The following is a 9,406-nucleotide window of genomic DNA, read 5'->3' as shown; positions in this document are numbered from 1 at the left end:
TAACCCTGTATAACATTTATACTGGATAAACTCATGAATTGTTCCCCCTCTATAACACTGTTTCCCCCTGCCACAGGTATTACTTTACAAGTAAAAAGTGATTTTATTAAATACAAAATACAAAATGTAGGATTTAAGTGGTTCCCAGGAATAACAGACAGAACAATGTGAATTACCAAACAAAACAAAATAAAACACCGAAGTCTAAGCCTAATACAGTAAAAACCAAATGCAGGTAAATCTCCAATAAGCCTCTTTTACAGACTAGACTTCCTTCTAGTCTGGGTCCAGCAATCATGCACACCTCTGTAGTTAGTGTCCTTTGTTCCAGTTTCTTTCAGCTATCTCCTTGGGGTGGAGAAGGTATCTTTTGTGCCAGCTGAAGACAAAATGGAGGGTTTTCCCCAGGGGGTTATATACTCTCTCTCTTGTGGGTGGAAACCCCTTCCCCTCTCCTATGCAGAATCCGCTCCAAGGTGGAGTTTTGGAGTCACATGGGCAAGTCACATGTCCACGCATGACTCAGTCCCTTACAGGCCAAAGCCACATTCCCAGGAAAGCTCACATGTGGATTGGTGTCCCTCAAAGTTCATTGTTAACTTAAGTGTTTCTTGATTGGGCACTAACAGAGAAAAGTCTTTTCTCAAGAAGCTGACCAGCTGCTTCACTGATGCTGCTTAAAATCAAACAAGTACACAGCCAATATTCAAAACTTTGAATACAAAAATGATACATGCATTGAAATGGGATGAATATATCCAGATTATGGTAATCTTTGCAGAGATATGTAACATGTCATATCTCTCGTAAAACATATTCCAGTTATGTCATATTTACATTCATAAGCATATTTCTATAAAGCATTATGGAGTGCAAGGTCACAGTCTGCTTCACAGACTATAAATTATATGAAATAAATAAAATTAAAAAAAGAATCGGGAGAGAGCTGGCTTTCTTGGAGATATTACGTAGGAGCATCTGGAGAGATAATAAAGAGATCTGCAGTGTTAATGACCAGTTTGGAGAATATTCTCCTTTTTGAAGCCTGTCCTGACCTTGGTATTTTCAGTGAGGACTGCCCCAGACACCTCCGTGTCACAGGAGGCAGAGAAGCCAGGAGGAGGAGTTATGAGCATGAGTCCTAGAGGAATTAGGGGCATAGCGTTTTCTGGGCACAGACCTGGAGTGACAGACTTGGGAGTTTCTGAATACAGAGATTGCTTGTTGTTGCTTATTTCCACTTGTATTCTGGGAAGCAGGACTTTGTATCCATTTTCTTGTAACCCCACCACCATGGATTATAGCAAAGAATAGAGGTGACTTGGATCATCAATTTATCCTTCTAATCCAATCAACACTGTGATGCCTCACAGGTTGGCACCACTTATGAGAAGGGGCACCAACATGCCCCAGAGCACTGATAATACCAGCCAAGCCTGCACACCTGTGGGGGATAATTTCTCCTCACACAGTAAAGAAGGGAAGAGTCATCACTGGGCCTGCCATGGATCTCCTTGTCGGGAGGAGATGATCACAATCTCCTTGTCCATCTGCAGCAATGGATCAGTGCATGGGCCCATCCATATGGTGTCCTCACCCTTTTCTGTCAATTGAACACAACTGTCAGTCAGTACCATACCTTTAGTGTTATTAGGATATTTTCCAGATGGTGGCTTTCAGATACCAGGGTCCAACCCAGACTAATCAGGAGCTGTGTCACACCTGCCTGCAGCCTTGCAATGCCTTGCTGAATTGGCTTCCACCTGGGCCACTCACAAACCACCGTCTAGCATGCAAATTACACTCTGAGCATGTGTGTGTAACTATAGCCTGGCCAGGAATAGTTGGGTTACACTCAGGCTCTCACCACCATTGGTTACACTACATGGTGACCCCAATACACTCCCCACTCTTCGATTTCCCTCCCGAAATGTACATCCTGTGCTGCCCAGTCCTCTCCTGGACAATACAAGTTACATTGTCCATTATTTCTTTATCAGCACAAATATGCACACAACTCTCAGACATTTGTATTTAAACACACTGGATTAGATAAAACAGTAAAACAAAGTTTATTGAACACAAAGATAGATTTTAAGTGAGTGCAAATGAGAAGGCATAGAAGTCAGACATGGTTACAAGAAAAAAAAAAGCTAGAATGCAACTTGTGCCAAAGTTAACAAATGATGTGAAATTCAAAGCAAAAGTTTCCTCACCACATGCTCTCAGCACTCTTACTGACCAAATTTCTTAGGTCAGGACACACCCCCAGTCCAATGGCTGCTTCCTTTATCCCTTCAGATGCAGTGAATCAGTGGGCCAAGAGAGAGAGAGATCGAGAGAGAGAGCAAGCGGTTCCTCGGGATGTCTGCCCCTACTTTTTATAGACCTATTCCCCCTTTGAGAAACATGTCCACCTCATTACCAGAAGACAAAAACTCTGTGTAGAAGAATGTTCCCTGCTGCTTTTTCCTCACCTTTTTGGGCTTCCTTTGTTTCCCTTCCTGCTTGATGACTCTGCTTAATGTTTAGATACAAAATTAACATGTATTAATAACAAAATACAGTGTCATCTAATAACTTTACATACATTATCAAAAATGTATTAATATTAAGATGAGAGAATGACTATTTCTGGTTGACTCATAGATTTATTTAGCATCTTACAGCTGAGCTCTGTGTCCAGATAATATCCATCCAAGAGGGTAGTTTTGTGAACTGCAGAAGTCCATAGCATGCTGTGGTCTCCTCCTGAGCTCCTCTGGTCATCATGTGGTTTCCATCAAGAAAAAGGAGTGAACCTGTCTTTCCTACTTTGGGGAGTAACCTAGCAAGGGAAGGACATAGGATACCTTGGGTGATTCACACTCTATAAATAGCTAGATAATCTGGAGTACGCTTACATGTCCTGCAGATTTTACATTCCACCTATTGGGGCCAGGACAATGAGGTGATTCTGAAACCAGGAATGACTGGGAAGATATCAGCTACAGCTGGGAGCAATTGGTACGTTTCACCTGTATCTGACTTTCTGTTACTTTGATTCCAAATTTGTTGCTAAGGCTGTTTGAAAATTTTTCTTGGGAAGTTTTTTGTATGGCAAATTGGATTTTCCATTCAACTATTTTTTCCATGAAATAATCTTTTCCTTGGAAATTATAAGATTTCCATCAACATACCAAACTCCCCTCCTCCATAAACCATGGCTGTGGGACTCAGGTGATGTTCCAGGGCAGTTCTGCAAGAGGAGAGACCATCATGCATGCTGGGGGACATAGTCCGGACTAGGAGCCTGGCCCATGGAAGAGATTGGAGGTGTGTGGTATCTGAGGCACCCCCATGGTATTTCAGAGTCAAAATATTAAGTTTTCACCAAAAATATTTTGGTCTCCACAAAAAACAAACAAACAAAAAAACCCTTTGTGGATCATCTGTACACAGTACCTGGTTGCACTGAAAACAGCAGTATAAAATCTACCCCTAACCTCATACTCTGTAATTCTGGTAGAAATTACATCATTTAATAACACAATAGAAAGAGTAGGTCAAATTAATCACCAGGGCACCAATTAACCGAGGGTAGCTTTGGTTCACTGAATGTATTAATTAGGTGTCGTGCCTCTCTGAGCTCAGGTATTCCCAGTTGCTTCAGGAATCGTGTCCCATAGATCACATATCTCAGTATAAAATTTCCCAAATGCTTCCAACTGGCAATTTCTATTGATGGGGAAACGCCACCACATCTCTCTCTCTCTCTTCTCAGCAGGTAGGTGTTATTGTCCTGACTTACAGACACATACACACAGAGACACCCTGGGGATCAGCAGATATTGTATTCCAGACCTCCAGCACCGAAAACCTCAGCTCCAACTCAAAACACCTTCAGCTAAAGGAGCAACCTGCTGGGTTGGAAAAAATAAGCAATTACCTAGTCACTGAAGCCATGACTTCCCATTCTGTCTCTGGGTTTTCATACAGGGTCCAGTAAACGCCCAAAAGCTTAAGGAGCACAGTGAGCAACTTTACGCCAAATCGACATGCCAAACCACAGAGCTCCCCTTGCCCAAAGAGGGTGGAAAGATTAACACTCCTTTCCTCTCACCCCTTCTTCTGAGACGGAATCATCTCTTCAGACTGATTCTCTCACAGCAGAGTCACAAATCACTGTTTTCTGTTTGGATTAGTGAACAGGAATGTTTGTGTGTGGGGGGCATGATTAACCTGCCTGTCATTGTATTTGCACAGCATGTGCATTTTATCGAACACCTGGAATGACCAGCTGTGAACATCTGGATCTGTGGACTAAGCCCTTCCCTGAGCGGGTACTGATGTCCATTGAGAAACTGATCTCCATTTATCTTCATTTACTTCATTACAGAGAAGGGACAGGTTTTCCACATCATCCACCTGCCCACATCGCTGTAGCAGCCTGATCTCTGTTCAGAGAAGATGGAAGAGGGAAATCACTCGGAGGTGACCGAATTCATTCTCTCAGGACTGACAGATCGTCCGGAGATGCAGGTTCCCCTGTTTGGGGTGTTCCTACTGATTTATGGTATCACCCTTTTGGGGAATGGGGGGTTGATCTTGTTAATCACGATTGATCTCCGACTCCACACTCCGACTCCACACCCCATTTCCTCAGGAATTTGCCTTTCTGTGACCTTTGCCTTTCATCAACAATTTCCCCTAAGATGCTGCTGAATTTTTTAGCCAAGAGGAAAACCATTTCTTACACTGCCTGCGCCGTGCAAATGTATCTCTCCGTCATTTTTGAAGATGCTGAGTGCCTCTTGCTGGCTGTGATGGCGTATGACCGTTATGTGGCCATCTGTAACCCGCTGCTCTATACGGTCACCATGTCCAGGCAGCTTTGTAAACAGCTGGTGGCTGGGGTGTACGCTGTGGGGGTGGTGGATTCAATGATAAACACGTGTTTTATATTTCGGCTGTCATTCTGCAGCTCCAACATCATCAATCATTTCTTCTGTGACATCCCCCCACTGTTGGCGCTCTCCTGTTCTGACACCCTCATCAATGAGATTGTGATGCTTACTTTCACGTGCTTCATTATAATGACCAGCTTTGTGACTGTCCTCCTCTCCTATGTCTATATCACCTCCACCATCCTGCAGATCCGCTCTGCCGAGGGCCGACACAAAGCCTTCTCCACCTGCACTTTCCACTTGACCGCTGTGGTCCTGTTTTATGGCACCCTCCTCTTCATGTATTTACGTCCCACCTCCAGCTATTCCATGGATACAGACAAAGTGGCCTCAGTGTTTTACACGCTGCTGATCCCCTTGTTGAACCCCCTCATCTACAGCCTGAGGAACGCGGAGGTGAAGGACGCCCTGAGGAAAGCAATGAATAAACTGCTAACCAATTCTTGAATCTGTTTAATTCAGTACTGGTTTAGTGGTGGGGAGTGGAAACAGGTGAATTCAATTCCCAGCCCAGTACAAAATAATTTCGGTGAGCCCGTGGTAGTTTTGTTCATTATTATATTGTTATTATTATTAATTTGTTTGTATTCCAACAAGGTCTCCACGCCCCAACTGAGATCAGTGGACTATACACGGGAAGCATCACAGGAAATGCAGGAAACCCAAGTGCATAGAGTGCTGGGTTATGTCACAGAGAGCTCCTTGGAACTGTCACCTCATGTGATGAAATTACCTCTGAGCCCATTTTTCCTTCCAGCCTGGGCCTCCAGAACCCTGTCTTGCTGAGCCAGACACACTTGCCAGCTGCAACACAGACCCAGGCCCTGGGTCATGTCCCCAAAACTGCAGATGTAGACTGAAACCAGCTCAACAGGACACCTGTCTGTAGTACACAGATATCAAGCTCCCAATGGGGTTGAAACCCCAAATAAATCTGTTTTACTCTGTATAAAGCTTATACAGGATAAAATGATAAGTGCTTGTCCTCTATATCCCTTGAAAAGAGATATGCATAGCTGCTTGCCCCCCCACTCCCACCCCCAGGTAACAATTACTTACACTGAGTTTATAAATAAACAAAAGTGATTTTATTAGGCATAAAAAGTAGGATTTAAGTATTTTTAAGTAATAACAGACAGAACAAAGCAAAATGAAACAAAACCCTCCAGGCTGAGCTTACTACACTCAGTAATCAGTTACAAATGTTCATGTTTCTCTGAGGATAGAGGACTGTTGCCTGCATGCAGTGAAAGGTTTGAATAAGCCAGATGAACACCATTTCCTCCCTATCATCCTTCTTTATTAATTTATTCAAATCCACTACAAACGGTATATATCACCACACATTTATTTATTTCCATAACTTGTTTCATTTCCTTCTTTCAGTCTTTCTGGGAGCAACCATAATATTTTACAATAAAGTTACAGGTAAATAAACACTTGTCTTTTTCATGTTCTGTCGGCTTTCTAGAAGAATGAAAAAGCTATGGAAAGAGGTGCAGCCAGTTAAAATGGATCTCAGCATCTGCTCTGCTGCTGAGATAACATCCTTGGCTCTCCCTGTGGTGCTGTTTCCATACATGGAATATTGGTTCCATTCACTGAACAGGATGTGGGAAAAAAAGATCTGTGACCGAAAGCTGAAAATGACCGTGTCCCATTTCAAGACCCATCATCTTTCTGGGCTCACGGATCTTGACCTCCTACCTGGTTTGGAACTGGTGATGCAAAGGGGAAAGGCACCTTGTCTCAGCCTCAAAACCTTCAGCCATTCCCTTTCCCCAAAACTGTCTTTCTTAAAATCCTTCCTCTTTATCCACCACCCACATTGCTCAGCAATTATCTCACTGCTTCAATTCTGTGGAGCAGATCACCACACATCAGAGTGAGGAGAGAGACTTTTTTAAACTTGATATCACTGTAAAGGCGGTACTGATCTATGGGGCAATTTAAGTGATTTGTCCACTTTGTGTCAGAGCAGAAGAATGAACCCAGGTCTGCTGAGTCCGAGTCCAGCAGACCATCTGCCCTCCATGGATCAGGGAGAAATGGATGAAATGATTCCTTTCCTACCCAAAAGAATCTGCTATCCTGTGACCCTAAATTTTTAAATAAACAAATATCGGGTCAAATTTAATACCCCAACCAAAGCACATGCATGTCCCATTATAAGAACATAAGAACATTAAGAATGGCCATACTGAATGAGACCAAAGGTCCATCCAGCCCAGTACCCTGTCTACCAATAGTGGCCAATGCCAGGTGCCCCAGAGGGAGTCAACCTAACAGGTAATGATCAAGTGATCACTCTCCTGCCATCCATCTCTACCCTCTGACAAACAGAGGCTTGGGACACCATTCCGTACCCATCCTGGCTAATAGCTATTAATGGATTTAACCTCCATGAATTTATCCAGGTCTCTTTTAAAACCTGTTATAGCCCTCGCCTTCACAACCTCCTCAGGAAAGGAGTTCCACAGGTTGACTGTGCGCTGTGTGAAGAAGAACTTCCTTTTATTTCTTTTAAACCTGCTGCCCATTAATTTCATTTGGTGGCCCTAGTTCTTATGTTATGGGAACAAGTAAGTAACTTTCCCTTATTCACTTTCTCCATACCACTCATGAAATCATATACCTCGATCATATCCCCCCTTAGTCTCCTCTTTTCCTAGCTGAAATGTCCTTGCCCCTTTAATCTCTCCTCACAATGGACCCGTTCCAAACCCCTTATCATTTTAGTTGCCCTTCTCTGAACCTTTTCTAATGCCAGTGTATCTTTTTTGAGATGAGGAGACCACATATGTACACAGTATTGGAGATGTGGGCGCACCATGGATTGATATAAGGCCAATAAGATATTCTCCATCTTATTCTCTATCCCTTTTTTAATGATTCCTAACGTCCTGTTTGCTTTTTTGACTGCCGCTGCACACTATGTGGACGTCTTCAGAGAACTATCCACGATGACTCCAAAATCTTTTTTCCTGATTAGCTGTAGTTAAATTAGCCCCCATCATATTTTATGCCTAGTTGGGGTTATTTTTTTCCAATGTGCATTACTTTACATTTATCCACATTACATTTCACTTACCATTTTGTTGCACAAGTTTTGTGAGATCTTTTTGAACTTCTTCACAGTCTGCTTTGGGCTTAACTATCTTGAGCAGTTTACTATCATCTGCAAACTTTGCCATGTCACTGTTTACGCCTTTCTCCAGATCATTTATGAATAAGTTGAATACGATTGGTCCTTGGACTGACCCTTGGGGAACACCACTAGTTACCCCTCTCCATTCTGAAAATTTACCATTTGTTCCTACCCCTTTGTTCCCTGTCTTTTAACCAGTTCTCAGTCCATGAAAGGATCTTTCCTCCTATCCCATGACAACTTAATTATCCCTTACATCTGCTTTGTACCCACGTCTGTTGCTATAGGACATTATATCTCATTGGCTTAGCCAGTCCCCTTGTTGTTCTGCAGTTCCTCACTGGTGACTCTTTACCAGGTTAATCAAGAGATTCACTGAGCAAGAACCTCAGGACAGAGATGACGATGAAAATGTAGGAGATGAGGATGACAAGGATGGAGATGATTTCCACGGAGCTGCCATAGGTATAGAGAAGGAGTTGATTGAGGGAAGTGTCGGAGCACAAGAACTTAAGTAGCTGTCAGGGTTCCCTCCCCACTCTGAACTCTAGGGTACAGATGTGGGGACCCGCATGAAAGACCCCCAAAGCTTATTTTTACCAGCTTAGGTTAAAACTTCCCCAACGCACAAATTCTCCCTTGTACCTTGGATTAGGTAAACACTGCCACCACCAAGTGATTCAACAAACATTTAGGGAGGGCCACTTGGAGCCCCATCTTCCCCCTAATATCCCCCCAAGCCCTACACCCACTCTCCTGGAGAGGCTTGAAAATAAACAAGATGACCACAGACCAACCTTGGGTTTTTAGGACACTAAAAAAAAAAAACAATCAGATTCTTAAAAAAAACAGAACTTTATTGGAAAGAAAAAAGGTAAAAGAAGCACGTCCGTAAAACTAGAATGGAAGATAATCTCACAGGGCAATTAGATTCAAAACACAGAGGATTTTCCTCTAGGCAAAACCTTAAAGTTAGAAAAAGAAAAAAAAAACATATTTGGAATACACCTTCCTCTCAACACAGAGAAAATCACAAGCCAAAACAAAAGATAATCTAACCTATCCCCTTGCTAGTGCTTACTAATTCTATAGGAGTTGAATTGCTTGCTTTCTTGATCTGACTCCCGCAAGAGCCACAAGGAACAGACAGAACAAATCCTTGCCCCGCCTCCCTTCCCCCCCCCCCGCTGCCAGATTTGAAAGTATCTGCAGAAGAGAAGAATGAAAGGGGATGTGAATAGCTGCTTTCAACTGCCTGAAAGGGGGTTCCAAAGAGGATGGATCTAGACTTTTCTCAGCTGTAGCAGATGAC

At 43.0% G+C, this 9,406-nt stretch overlaps 1 pseudogene; it reads left to right on the top strand.

Moving 5' to 3' along the window:
* Positions 1-4,449: 4,449 nt before the first annotated feature.
* Positions 4,450-5,393, top strand: LOC144266420 (olfactory receptor 5W2-like; annotated as a pseudogene).
* Positions 5,394-9,406: the final 4,013 nt, after the last annotated feature.

The sequence above is a fragment of the Eretmochelys imbricata genome, chromosome 6, assembly GCF_965152235.1.
Source record: "Eretmochelys imbricata isolate rEreImb1 chromosome 6, rEreImb1.hap1, whole genome shotgun sequence".
Lineage (NCBI taxonomy): Eukaryota > Metazoa > Chordata > Testudines > Cheloniidae > Eretmochelys > Eretmochelys imbricata.
This window is presented reverse-complemented; position numbering and strand designations above follow the sequence as displayed.